General features: G+C 37.9%; 1 protein-coding gene across 1 annotated transcript in view; it reads right to left on the reverse strand.

Moving 5' to 3' along the window:
* The window catches only part of LOC140227186 (neurofibromin-like), a 122,301-nt gene that overhangs the window by 96,131 nt on the left and 10,322 nt on the right, over positions 1 to 15,848 (reverse strand).

A 15,848-nucleotide genomic window follows, 5' to 3' on the forward strand; every position in this document is an offset into this window, starting at 1 on the left:
GAAAAAGTGAAATGCTGAACATTTTAAAGCACAATAGATTTTGAAATTTGGAAAGCATTTAATTTTAAAGGGGCATAGTCCCGGTAGTGTAGATGGCGCTGTTGATGATACTGCCGATCATCGTTAGCATTGATACAAAGATTACCGAAGTTGAGCTGTCCAGTCATCAAGAGTAAAGTGCGTAGGTGTTGCTAAGTAAAGTTGCTTTTGTTGTCTTCTTTGCGCATTGCGCAGTCTGTAGTAATGCCAGGGTGCGTGCATATGTGCTTGTTATTGTGACATCACAAAAGAAATATGGTAAAGCTGTCATCCCCCTCAGCCGATTCATGAGCCAAACTGTGATCGGACCACTGACTACACTGAATTGGACTTCTTCTGACTCGGGAAAGTGGGCCAAAGCGTAAGCGCCAAAGAGAAGTCGATAGCGTAGGTCTCTATAGGAAACTTGCGCCGTGCGCCCGCGTACGCATTTGACTAAAACACCAGGACCATGCACCTTTAAGTAAAGTTCTGCAAGATTACAAATTTACGATGACAGTTTGTTTACATTTTCTTTTAACTGCAGCCAGATCACCATGCTGTGCATTTTTTTAAGGCTTTTTTTATGTTTGACTTTATCAGATATTTAAAAATACATGTATCATAATGGCTCATATCAATGTACAGGCTTGTACATGTGTCACTGTACAAAGTATGTGTTTATCAATTTCAACACTCGAGTAATAACAGGACCACATTCACAATGCATGTAACATTTAAAATTAAACATACAACAATGTATGTGTTCGTTGCGCTGTATCCCATACCAGATTCAGCAACAATGTTTGAACACTTCTGCTATCACTTTCAGAGTAATCATTTATATCACAGCAATTATTATATTTTTGTTGTATTCATTGGCAACGCTACATCCACAATGACATCATGCACACAAAGAAAATAACATTATATGTGTGTACGTATGTACAACCGTAGTGTTGTTACTGAGTGATATATATGTGACACTGCTCTAATTAGGTGATACGCTATCAGCGTATCACCTATTGTAATTGTCAAAATTTCTCTTTTTTTTTATTCTTCTTTCTTTCTGCCACATTTTGTGTCGTCAATATCTCAACAATGACATCACGGAATGACATGACATTTTCAGTCAACATGTCTCATAACAATATCTAGCCACAATAAGGTTTTCATGACAGTAACATATCTATGACGTCATCTAGGCGCCATTTTGTGATTTTCGGACCTTGTCACATGATCAATCATAACTTCATAACTAGATGTCATTTCTGTATCATTTTCGCTGGACATAAAGTTCAGGTCACGCTCTATCTTACTTTCTAACGCTAATTACCCAGGTCATCATTAGGCGCGCGTAAGCGCGCGTCAAAATTTTAAAAGGCTCAAAACGACTTCCCAATGGGAAATCTCGAAGTTTCAGACAATTATAAGCGTTTCAAACATTTTCTCGCATGCGCGTCCGTCCGCGCAATTTCGCGCGCAGAGCGCTTAAGAAACATGGAAATGCAATTTTTTTGACTGATTTGGATTCCTGATACTTTGAGTAACAGTATCCATTGATTTCCGATCGATTTCGACCCATAACAAAGGAATGCACAGGCGTCAAAGTTGAAATTCCGCACGCGCGTCTTTCTGCAAATATAGTGAAAAAACATGTCTTTGTTTATTTCGTCATAGCTCTTTAAATCGTCCGTTGACCCTATATTTCTATTGCATATTACAAAAGCATATGAATTGTAAATAACATTCCAAGTATCAATATTGCCAGAGAAACGCGATGACGTCATCAAATCGTCATTTTATATAAAAAAAGTGGAATTGATTTTTTTGAGGTACTGTTTCTGACATTCATTTGCTCGTATCTCTGTTGTTTAAGCTCAATATTATCCCAAATTCAGATATGTTGTACTTTGAACATTTGCCTCTCAAGTCCATGTGATGGTTTTGATATATGATGACGTCATCATACTAGAAATTGTGATTAAAGGTAAAGACTCAAAATCAGACAAGTTTACGTGTTATGTCTATGGGAGGTGATTTTTTTTTCAAACCATGCATTGACTTGACAACGTTTAAGCACCTTTACCTCATCTGATTTTGCTCCATTTCCTCTGAAACATAAATATGTTGTAGCTGAGACAATAAGCTGCAGTAATCATGCATTTTATATTTTCAAATCTCCTCATCAGGTCGACAATTTTGTAGTTAAAAACTGAAAATGAGAATGCAATCTGTACGGAATGATTCCCGATTGTTCTTTGCAACTGTATATTGGTCGAATCCACGCGGCCACTTGTGGGAAGTTGAATAGCGCCATCTCAGTCAGCACTGTCACGACAGTATAATCATAAATTTAAGTTTCGCATAGAATCTCCAGGACAGCCATATGGCGTAATCGCTTAGCGCGCTGGGTGTTCATAACGCCATACCGGAAGGCGAGAAGTTCGACTCCCGCGGAAGTTTTCTCTTTCTTTTTTTTTTTTTTTTTTCCGGCAATTCAGCTTTACTCCGATGTCATTTATCGTATTATTTTACCAAGTATACGTAACCCGTGAACACGGCTGCTCTATTTCCCTCGTTTTGTATTGGAGTTTGGAGATTGGGTTTGCTTCATTAATTTTGTCACACTTAATGTTGTAAATTGCCCCTTGTTACAGTGTCCCGCTTGCCACCTTTCGTTTGCTCTTTCCTTTTCTCTTCATTGGTTCTTGTAATATTGTAACAGGATAGGTAGGAACATGTACGTTTAGATAACTGGCAGGAATGGGAGCTGAATTGATTAACTCTAGTCCAGGTGTATGGCGTCTCGCTCATCTCTTTGAAATTCCAGGTTGTTATTGTTTGACCCAATAACGGAGTTGTAGACAGGTTTTATGTTGCTATAGAGGTATCATGTGCCACATGAATGAAAGGCATCACTGTTTAGTAGTAGTAATGAACTTTTTCATGTTGTAAATGATATAAAGATATGAATTTCACATCCAATCTTCGGGACAGCCGTGTGGCTTTATAGTCGCTTAGCGCGCTGCATGGTCATTATGCACTACCTTAGGACGAGATGTTCGGGACCCGCAGGACGCTATTATTTTTTTTTTCTCTCTCTCTCTTTCTTTGTTTTTCTTTTGGCAGTTCAGCCTCATTCCGATGTCATTACCCCACGACACACAGTCACTCAAGTTCCCTTTTTTTTTTGTCGGAGGCTGGAGGTTGGATTTGCTTCATTTATCATACGTAATGTTGTAAATTGCCCTTGATATACAGTGCCCCGCTTGCCACCTTTCGTTTTCTCTTTCCTTTTCTCTACGTTTGTTCCTGTTACACTGCACAAGACAGGTCGGAAAATAATTTACATAACTCAACTGGAGCAGGAATGGCAACTGAATAAATTAACTCTAGGACAGGTGTATGGCGTCTCGCTCGTCTCTTTGAAATTCCAGGTTGCTATTGTTTGACCCAATAACGGAATTGTAGACAGGTTTTATGCTGCTATAGAGGTATCTTGTGCCACATGAGTAGAAGGCATCACTGTTTAGTAGTAGTAATGAACTTTTTCATGTCCCTCCATGTCAATTATAGTGTGTTCAAAGGGGTTGTGTGTCTATCTGCCAAAGAAAAGGAAAACCTTATTTTCGCCATGGCTATTTCTCTATACGTAACCGTAGGTGATGAGTGTTGTTGGTATCTGAGCAGTGAATAACACAACATCAGGCTAAAATCCCCCTTTTATACGCGCTAAGCGTTCAATTTGATATATCTTTATTTATGTAGTCAATCACTGCTAATGGCGTTACAGAATTATGTTATAACACCTTTCACTGAAAGTTTATAAAGCAAAGTTTATGGACAAGGCAAGCAATTGTACATGAATAATACCAATGATTTCAGAGGGAAATTATGGTATACCTAAATGTAAGGGTATCATTGCTTTGGAATTGCTGAAACAATATCTTGGCACGAGGTCTTCCACCTCTAATAACTGATCCCTTTAAAGATGTGTCGGTCACGGGTGATCGTCATGATTCATCTTTCACGTAGAAGCTTCCGTTCCACACTCTTAGTTCGAGAAGACTTACCATCATACTTCAAATTGTGATTAAAGGTAAAGACTCAAAATCAGACAAGTTGACGTGTTATGTCTAAGGGAGGTGATTTTTTTTTTTAAACCATGCATTGACTTGACAACGTTTCACCACCTTTATTTCAGCTGATTTTGCTCCATTTCCTCTGAAACTTAAGTATGTGGTAGCTCAGACAATAAGCTGCAGTAATCATGCATTTTATTTTTTCAAATCTCCTCATCAGGTTGATAATTTTGCAGCTAAAAACTGAAAATGCGAATGGAATGTGGACGAAACGATTCCTGATTCATCTTTCACATACATAAGTTTACATTCCTCGTATTTTCTCGTCGAGACGTATGGCCGAGAGGATAAAGGCGACGTCACAAGATACGTGAGGTTGCACACGTATGGGTTCGAACCCCATAAGAACACGAAACAAAATACTTACATCTTTTGCTTTTTTTCTTTTATGGAGTATGGAGTATTCACCTTCGTCCATGTAGAAATCACGTTTTCATGTAAACGTACACACACACACACACACACACACACACACACACACAATATCCCTTTGTTTTGTGTTGGAGACCACATTGCTTTGACTGGCAACTTGGACTTGAAATTACAAATGTTAAAGTGAAGATGGCTCTTAAAAGACCGCATGGCCATGTTTGATTTTTTTTTTTACAATATAAAGACCTATTGGTAAATATTCATTCACATATCCTTTCCAATCAACTTACTTGGACACGCCGACACCACACGAAATTTTCAATTGGTTGCATGACAGAAACAATTTCATCTGAATTATGTAGGACTGCATAAAGAATTGGACTTCACGAATATTTCTCAATATTATATTATACTTCAAGTCGCTACTTAACATTATTTTCGTTGTCGATCACTGAAAATGAGAATGGAATCTGGTCGAAACGATTCCCGATTTATCTTTGTAACTGTATATTGATCGAATCCACGCGGCCACTCGTGGGAAGTTGAACAGCGCTATCAGTCACTTGACGTATATCGCCAAAAAACTGAATATCAATGTAAATTTGTGTTGTGTATAGCATACATAGATAGATTTAAGTTTCGCACAGGATCTTCGGATCTTCCGTGTGGCAGAATCGCTTAGCACGCTGCGTGTTTCTAATGCCCGACCGGAAGGAGAGAAGTTAATCGAGTCCCGCAGGAGTTTTTCCTTTTATTTCTTTTTTCTTTTCTTTTTTTCAGCAGTTCAGCTTCACTCTGATGTCATGAACACAGCTACTCTATTTCCCTTGTTTTGTATTGGAGTTTGGAGGTTGGGTTTGCTTCATTAATTTTGTCACGCGTAATGTTGTAAATTGCCCCTTGAAACAGTGCCACGCTTGCTACCATTCTTTTTCTCTTTCCTTTTCTCTTCATTTAGATTTTGTTCTTGTTATACTGTAGCAGGATATCTAGGAACGTGTACGTTTACATAACTAACAGGAATGGGAACTGAATTAATTAACTCTAGTCCAGGTGTATGGCGTCTCGCTTATCTGTTTAGAATTCCAGGTTGTTATTGTTTGACAAAAACGGAGTTAAAGACAGGCAGGGAAGGAAGTGACTTGATATTGCTTCATATTATATGAGGAATTTCGGGCAATACCTTTCCAATTAGTGTAGTGATTTTGACAGGGTTCTCTGTCGTTTATTTTCGTCATGGCTGTTTCACTAGTTTAGCCATAGGTGATATGTGTTGTTGGCATCTGGGAGAATAGAACAGATCAGTACCAAACTGGAATAGCCCTATAAGCAATGTGGTAAGCATTCAATTTGTTGCATTATCTTTCTTCTTTAAAGTCAATCACTACTGATCGAATTACACCATATAATATGCCACGTTTCACTGGTAGTTTAGGAAAAGGGAGCTAATTCAATGCAAGATACAATGATATGTGCTACCATTGATTTTAGAGACGTCATTGTGGTGTGGTGCTGGTGGTGGTAAGGGAATCATTGCTTTTAAATTAATGAGACAATCCTTGGAACTTTGCATCAAGAATATAATGCATGTTCGTGCGGCGTTTTTTTTTTAAATCCTGACGTGGACATTATTTTTCTTTATCTTGTTTTTAATTCAAGAATGTTATATCTGAATATGTTCGATTTAGTTACGGTTTCAATGCATCTTGTTTACCATCTTCTCTGACATTAAATTGATGGTTTTTAAATTTGACATTGTCTGTCTATTTGTCTGTTTATGCTCATAAAACACTGCTATAACAACTAAAACATTTGTTTCACTTGTCACGCGCAATGCTATGGATTGCAGTTGTGCATGCAGTTTTCCTTTTGCCACCTCTCGTTTTTCTCTCCCCTTTTCCCTCACTTTGGTTTTGTTATACTGCAGATGGGAATGATTACAATAACATAACCCAACTTGAAGTAGGAATGAGAACTGAATAAATTAACTCTAGGCCAGGTGTATATAGCGTCTCGCTCATCTCTTTGAAATTTCAGGTTGCCATTGTTCTATCAACGGAGTTGAAGACAGGCTTTATGTTGCTATAGAGGTATCTAGCTCCACATGAATGGAATGCATACGCTGTTTAGTATTAGTAATGAACTTTTTCATGTCCATCCCTGCCAAGAAAAGTGTGTTTGACGGGGTTCTGTGTCATTGTGCCTATGAGAAAGCAAAGTTTTATTTTCGCCATGGCTGTTTCTCTATGCGTAGCCGTGAGTGATGGATGTTGTTGGCATCTAGCTGGGCAGTGAAAAACCGAGTATCATGCTATAATACCCCCCCCCCCCCCCCCCCCCGTTAGGTTCTAAGCGTTCAATGTGATATATATTTCTTCTTCATTATGTCAATCACTGCTGATGGAATTACAGAATTATGCTATGACACGTTTCACTCAAAGCTTAAAAAGCAAAGTTTATGCACTATACAAGTAATGGTGCATGAATCCTATAGACCATTGATTTTAGATGAGAAATTATGATATGCCTACAGTAGGGATGTCATTGATTGGGAATTAATGACACGATTAAGCATTTTCATAATCCTTATCCTTCACTCTAACCTCCGTGAAAATATCATATTTGAATTCAACCAATAAGATGGTAAAAAATGCATGCATTCATGTTTAATCAATATACAATGTATGGACTTTCCAAACATTCAACAGCGATTATCTCAAAATGAACATTGTGTGGATTAGCACTATATTGCATCGACCCCTTCAATTGTCTATCAAGTTCATGTCGATGTTTTCTAATTTGATGACGTCATCATACTAGAAGTTGTGATTAAAGGCAAGATATCAAAATCAGCGAAGATTACTAATCGCTGCCTCATGTTCCTGTGTTTGATCGTCCAGTCAATACCAAACTGACGACATACGTTGAATATGTTATACTTTGAACAATTGTCTATCAAGTCCATGTCGATGTTTTCTAATTTGATGACGTCATCATACTAGAAGTTGTGATTAAAGGCAAGATATCAAAATCAGCGAAGATTATGTGTTATGTCTATGGGGGGATTTTTTTTTTTTAACCATGCATAGACGATAACGCTCAAGCACTTTTACCTCACTTGATTTTGCTTCATTTCCTCTGAAACTTAAGTATGTTGTAGCTGAGACAATAAGCTGCAGTAATCATACATTTTATTTTTTTTTCAAATCTTCTCATCAGGTTGACAATTTTGCAGCTTAAAACTGAAAATGAGAATGGAAGGTGGACGAAACGATTCCTGATTCATCTTTCACATACATAAGTTTACGTTCCTCATATTTTCTCGTCGAGACGTATGGCCGAGTGGTTAAAGGCGACGTCTCAGAGACGTGAGGTTGCACACATTCATTCATTCATTCATTTTCATTTTCATTTCATTTATTTCATTCCTTCTTTCTTTTTCGTCAAACATAACACGAAATGTATCAGAAGATATAACATAGGCATGTATTCGACTTTACATGGTAGATAATGGTTAACAAATACGAAATTATACATGCATACCGGCAAAATACAAAGTTATGTTTGGAGGATAAAAAAAAAAGAAAGAACTGAGAGGTTCACTGAAAAGCATGCTTGTAAATTGTGAACCACTCAAAAGGATTCTTGTGAATACATTAAACTTTTTTTTTTTTTTTTTTTTTTTTACAAAGACAGGAGAGAACAAGACAGTAGAAACACAACGACATTACATGACTTTACAGTAGGGTATACCTTGACACATGCGGGTTCGAACCCCACAAGATCACGAAACAAAATACTTAGCCATTTTACTTTTTTTTTTCTTCAGTGGTGTATTACATATTCGTCCATGTAGAAATCACGTTCGTATAGAAACGCACCTATACACACACACACACAATATCCCTCTTTCTTGTGTTGGAGACCACATTGCTTCGATTGCTGCAAAATTTTGCAGGCTGACTTTATCAAACCGACTATAGTATAAGTAATGACGACTACGGAGGTGTTGTACTTTGAACAATTGTCTTTCAAGACCATGTCATTGTTTTGTACTTTGATGACGTCATCACACTGAAAATTGTGATTAGAGGTAAAGACGCAAAATCGGACAAGTTTACGTGTTATGTCTATGGGAGGTGATTTTTCTTTTAAACCATGCATTGACTTGACAACGTTTAAGCACCTTTATCTCAGCTGATTTTGCTTCGTTTCCTCTGAAACTAAAGTATGTTGTAGCTGAGACAATAAGCTGCAGTAATCATGCATTTTATTCTTTGAAATCTCCTCATCAGGTTGACAATTTTGCAGTTTAAAACTGAAAATGAGAATGGAATGTGGACGAAACGATTCCTGATTCATCTTTCACACACATAAGTTTACGTTCGTCATATTTTCTCGTCGAGACGTATGGCCGAGTGATTAAAGGCGACGTCTCAGAGAAGTGAGGTTGCATACGTGCGGGTTCGAACCCCACAAGATCACGAAACAAAATACTTTGCTATTTTACTTTTTTTTCTTCAATGGTGTATTACATATTCGTCCATGTAGAAGTCAAGTTCGTATATAAACGCACCTATACACACACACACACACACACACACACACACACACACACACAATATCCCTCTTTTTTGTGTTGGAGACCACATTGCTTCGACTGCTGCAAACTTTTGCAGGCTGACTTTGTCAAACCGATCATAGTATGTAATGACGACGACGGAGGTGTTGTACTTTGAAAAATTGTCTTTCAAGACCATGTCAATAAGCCAGTTCGGGGTTAGCTCATGGGCACATGGGTACAAATGACCTTTCTTCTTTCTCAGTTGATTAGGCACTCCACTAGTTTCAAGCGACAGAAGGCATGAGCTTGCCCAACGTAACAATTTATGGAATTCATCAGTCATGTTCAAACAAAGGATGAACTTGCATAGACCAGGTGACCAGAATGATCCTTCCATTGACATTTTGGAAAGCATCCATTTCATTATTTTGCATTGAATGTATTAACAATCTCTTTCTATTGATATTGTCAGACACCGCTTTTGCTGTCATGTGGATGTGCTGGCAAGCACCACTTATAGGGATCAGTTGAATAATCATTACATTACAGATGCTTATCTCAGTGAATTTAAAAACCACCATGCTCTGCTGGTACAGATGACCTTTTTCTGCTCATGCTCAAAGTGGAACCCCGAACTGGCTTATTGTTTCGTACTTTGATGACGTCATCACACTGAAAATTGTGATTAAAGGCAAGGTATCAAAACCAGCCGATTATAGGTTTTATGTCTACGGCACGTATTTTTCCCAAGTCGCCAGAAATGGCATAGCGACATCAGTCGTTACAAGGCCGCATTTCCGTCTAGCAATGCAATACATGTTCACGCGGCCCCGTTTGTTGAGTGGGCATTGACTTTTTCCCCCTGTAATATCTATACATTTTTTTTTTTGCCTAACCATTTCCGTGGATGTCCCGTGGCCGAGTGGTTAGAGAAACGGATTTGCATGCACGCTGAATAATTTCAAGGTGCCTATATCACATTCTTTTCTTTGTCGATCACGGATGACCGACATCTGATGACCCCAAGCGTATCACCTAACTCGTCCTTAGTGTGACGAGTTTCATATCTCGTTCCATGGTTGACATGCAATGCACCATCACTCAGTGTCACCCTTTCAAATTTTTGTTATTTTATATAGCAATGACTCTGATAATAGAGCAAATTCAAAGGACGAATGGGATGAAAAAAAAAACAACAAACACAATCATCACAACTGCCTGGCACAACCCTATCAGGCCTAATTTTGCAATTCTTCATGAGAGTTTTCAGCTTTCTTCCTTTTGCAAAACACTGAAAGCAAAACCAGAAGTCAAATGATTTTGTATACCGTACGCTGTATGAAATGTAATTCAATATTTATTTGTGCCATTAATAGTAGCAAAAATGGGACGACATTCAACACACAATCTGAAAGTGCAAAGTAATAAATGTTAACAATCCTGACCAATGTCCAGATGTTGGGCAAAATTTCGTGAGCTTGCTCTATACCAATGGCCTCTCAAAGGCTAGAAAACTCTCAGTCAAATAGTACAAATTTTTTGCTGTACTGATTACACACAAGCACTACTGACTAGCACTTCAAGTTCAATGACCCACAGCTTTTTTCCCCCCTCTTCTTCCGCTTGGAACAGAAAGGTGATGGTTGTTGGGGGGGGGGGGAATTCTTTGTAAGCCATTCAGCTGCTGGGACAAGGCATTTCATTGATGTGGCTATTCGTGGGGCAGCGGCGGGCGGGAGAACAGTTGCGGCATTATTGCGGGCAGGCTGTCCTGCCATTCACTCTCCCAAGGTTGGAGGAAGTGAATGCTTAGCCATGTTCACTGTCGTGAATCTCTCGCATCTGTCGGCCGCCGCTCAAGTTCAGAAACGGCTATGTTCCGGCTGGCTGGCTGGCTGGCAAGAGAGAGAGAGAGAGAGAGAGAGAGCGCCGTCACTGGGAAAACTATTTCTGTGCTACCGGCTTGCCGAAGGCTGTGTAGATATAGCATCCCTCGTGCCTTTTTGTTGTTGTTGTTTTTTTTTTCCTTTCCATCCGCATTCGGAAAGGACCTTGCTTTATTTAGAACCATTGTGCAAACAGCAAAGAGACACACTTCTGAACACTGTACAGCATAATTGTGGCACAATAACTAGAGGAGGAGGTGTGATAATTGCCCACATGTGGTAATACACTCTGGTCTTGGGCTGGTTGTTCTAGCATCTCTTATCATTCCTATTACAAGGATGACACTAAAAGCCATCTGATCTATGTCATCCAAATACCATCTCATTTTACTTATTGATTTCTTTTCCTACATGAATGCCAAAAACTGGATGAGTTCCCTCCCTCCTAACCTGTTGCACACTCTCAAAAAGAAATCTAGGCCAGTTCATCGTTCCACTATTTAAAGCGCATGAGCGGAAAAAGGTTATTTGTACTACAAACAAGTAAGTTGGTTTTAAATTCACTGATATACACTGCAAGCATCTGTGATACAATGACTTTTCATGTAATCCTTCTAAAATGGAGCTTGTCAGCACAACCACTTGACAGCAAGCCAAGTACTTGGCAATATCAATAGAGAAAGTTTGTCAATACATTCTTGAAATGCAAAATAATGAAATGGATGCTTCCCCAAGTGTTAATAGACAGGCCATTCCATACCTGCCAACATTTCAAGATGAAATATCTTACTCGTGGATTGCAAATATCTTATTTTATATGCAAAATGAAGTTAAAAATCTCACTTTCGTCAAATCTTCAGAAAATACACATGAAATGTACACGTACATGTATATCTAAATATTTTTTTAAAATCTGATTTCTCTGACAGAAAATCTGATTTTGCTTATTTTTAATGTAAAAAATCTTACTGAATCTGATAAAATCTTACTAGTTGGCAAGTATGCCATTCTGGTCACCTGGTCTGAGCAAGTTCATTCTTTGTTTGTGAACATGAATTTCATGAAGGAAGTGTTATATTGGCAAGCTTTGTGTAAATGCATTATGTTACTTTGAAAACGTGTGAAGTGCCTTTAAAGGAGAGAGAGAGAAAAAAAAAGGTCATTGGTACAAATGTGCACAGGAGCTAATGATAAACTGGCTTACTGTGCTCCAATTTGAGAGAAAGTTAACTAGAAAGAAAGAAAGAATGATAAGGAGTCAAACTTCTGTGTAGAAATGCCAATCAAATCTCATCGTGGTCAATATATCATCTTTTCCTGTCTTGACACAATAACTTTGGCCAATAATATTTTGAATGTCATACTTTGGAAAATACAGCTTTTGTATATCCCAGTCTTGACTCATATTGGATCAGTTTATCAACTGGCCTTCCTGCAACGTACAACAGTAGTTTATGAAACACATGACATGAGAAGTGAATAGCCCATACTTGCCAACCCTGAAGATTAGATCAACAACATAGAGAGTAAAATTTGCAAATACAGTATGAATTTTCACAATCTCTCATGCTTTTAAATGTACATATTACACCTTATTCAAACGTACAGTTTGGAACATGTACAATGTACAATTAAATATTGAAGCTTCTTATTTCCTACAAAATGGGGATGTTCCTACGTACCAACCTTTAATACCCCTTGATTAAAAAATAAAAAATAAAAATTCAGATTTCTTGATAAATCTTCAGAATACATTGCATACATTTCATACAATATTTAAAGTACCGGTACCACTGGAACTGCTTCACTTGTACAAGGAAGTGTTACTAGGTAACTGAACAATGTGATGCCTTTCAAATTACACACATGTACAACAGTAGCTGTATGCATACATTGCTTTTTACTGCACTCATAATACGTATCACAAATTAAGAGCACAGGAATATGGTGTACTTGTAAATAAAATCATACTTTTAAAACAGTTTGAAATTGTAAATATGATGGTAATGTAACGAAGAACAAGGGCAGAGCAGGTTCTTAGAGAGGCATTCCAGCCCAGTTACAGATTAGTCTGAAAAGAAAGAGTAAAATATTAAACACAATAGTAAAAATTTCATCAAAATTGGATGAAATTAAAGGGAAGTTGCATGTATGAAATTAACAAGTTTCCCTAATTTTTGCAAAACAGTTCTCTATCAAACAGTTCATACAAACATGTATATACAAATTAAAGTGAGCTGATGATGTCATGTAACAATTTTTCATTGATCATACATACACAAAAAATACAAAAATTTAATTTTTCAGAGCATTTTGTATAGCTGATGTTCATACAGTCTGTACATATATTTGTACGTACAACATACAGTGTACGTACATCAAACTATTCTTGGCTGAATAACATCAAAATGATGATCACTCGGATATCAGCATTGAAACTGGGGCAGAAATGCATTTGAACAAAAAAATAATATGAGGACATTTTGAGAATCTGTGTACAAACTGCGTAAATGGCATTGGCAAGTTGTGAAGGGATAACATCATCGACTCACTCATTTTCACACCAGGTAAAGGCCCAATTCATACTGACTATTTGAGAAATGGTGTTTTATGAAAATTAGTGAAACTTCATATTTTTTTCGGGGGGGGGGGTGTCCATATGAATCAGTTGTGTAAATTGTCAGTTTGTTTTATTTATTTTCTTTATGTCTCCCTGTTGTAAAGCTGTAAAGTTTGATGTAAACCAAATATGGTTAGTCTTCGGATTTTTATTTGGTGTTTTTTAATAAAATCGAAATTGAAATTTTCATTTATTCCGTAATTTCTTTCCTATTTTGATCAAATGTTTACCGCTGTTCCTGTACAATTTTACTCTTATCTGTATAAGACCAAGTGTTAGCAAGACCGGAATTTCCCTTTATGACCTGTGACAGAAGAAAGAAGAAGAAGAGGAATAATAAACTTATTTTTCAGTCCAGTGGATGTACAAAGGTTCCTTGGCATATATAACGCCCCGAAGACGGATGTAAAGGAGACGGATGTAAAGGGAAACTGCCTGTGCAGGTATGCAAATAAACAGATAGCTGCTCGCCTCCGCCACGCCATGCAGCTGACTCTCCTTGTGAGCAACACCACCGGTGTCGGGGGAGCGCGGGGGACGGCAAGAGCGGAAGCAGGTCGAGAACAACAACATGCGACATTCGGCCCGGTGTTTACACAAATGCTAACGACTGCCAATTGACAGATTTTAATGGAACATGGAGGGATGGGGGGGGGGGGGAAGGTAGGAGTTAGCGGAGAAACTAAGTAGTGGAGAAAAAAACAGCAGAGAGAAGAAGTGAGAAAGGTACAGCCCCCTCCCCTCCCCTTTAAAAAAAATACATATCATTATATGTATGTAGTTGTATACATAAAATGTGCAAGTATTATTAGATGGAAGAAGTCTCCATACAGGAACAACAAGGTCCATGATTATGACGTGAAGACAATAGCATAAAAAGGCACTTTGATGACAAATAAGATGTCCAACTATGCCATACCTCTCAGTATGGCTTTATGTTATAAAACAAAACAAACTAACAACAGCATACTGTACAAGAACAAAACCTCATTGCCTGCTGAAGCATGAATGCCTTATGATATGTGACCCTGCACCTCAAAATAAACAAAAAGTCACCAGACATGAATTTTTAGTTAAGACCATATTCTGAAAAAGCATTCTTAAGCTTTAAAATGATGCATAACTCAAATCAAATGGACTCTCCCAACCTATCTAAATATTGGAAAGAAAGCACAAACTCAGAAAAAGTGTGAACTGAGAAAAGAGGCTCTGAAGTATAGTGTCTACCCGGTATTCAAGCGCATCTTTACCAAACCGTGCTGGCTGTGTGATGAATGGGACAAAAAACAGGAATTAAACCACCAGAGTAGCAACAATGAAGGGATTATCAGATTAAACTGAAATTAATCATGCCTCATTAACAAATTCTGTCCATAATTAATGCCAACTTTCAAAGCAGTAGCACCATCCTTTCAAAAGTTATTAGAGTTGAAAGTGAAGAGTGTGGACAAGGTTTTTCAGAAATGAAAAAGGGATTCTAAAGACACACCTAATCACACTATTTTACCAAAAATGTTTGAGATTAACTGCTAAAAAAACACACTTTCCTGCCCGTTTTATGATACCAAATTTTAGCATAATGTAAAAGAAGACCCGCTCTTTCAGAAAATATGAAGAAGTCAAGTTCGGCTAGGTTGACCCATTTCATGTATTTTCAGTCCTCACGCAAAATCAGTGTGTTCGACTTTATGTTCGTTTTGAGGTGCACGGTCACATATCTATTATCTACAATGAGGGAAATTGCTAACTCCATTTCTTGAAATGTGATGATACGCATTTATTGTTGTGTCACAGCGTTTCTTGATCAAGCATTCAAACCACTTGTGAAATGTACAGTGCATACAGTACATGGACAAGGAGAGAATTACATTGTATAATTACCCCTTTCAGTATCAAAACTCTCTTGGCTCAGGGCAGGCTGAAGCAAAGTTGTAAAATTTTGAGTTTACGAAAGGGTCGGGCCAAAGTGTCTCGCCCCAGGCTCAGGCTATTTTGGCCCTGCTTTAAAGGGATGGTACAGTATTGGTGGAGATGAGAATTGGGCTTGTAACTTTTTGTGAGATATCAAAAAACACTTACGATATAGTACAGAGCATACCATTTTAAAGATAATAAAAAGTTTTGGTACCTCAAAAGCTTCCCTGAATTTCCTTGTCTTGGTTTGTGTTTCAGGTTAAAGTACATTGTCTGTGAGAATTACTCGCCCCAAAGTGCTCTCATGTCTTAGTAATCATGCAATAATG

Source organism: Diadema setosum, chromosome 4 (genome assembly GCF_964275005.1).
Source record: "Diadema setosum chromosome 4, eeDiaSeto1, whole genome shotgun sequence".
NCBI classification, from domain to species: Eukaryota; Metazoa; Echinodermata; class Echinoidea; order Diadematoida; family Diadematidae; genus Diadema; species Diadema setosum.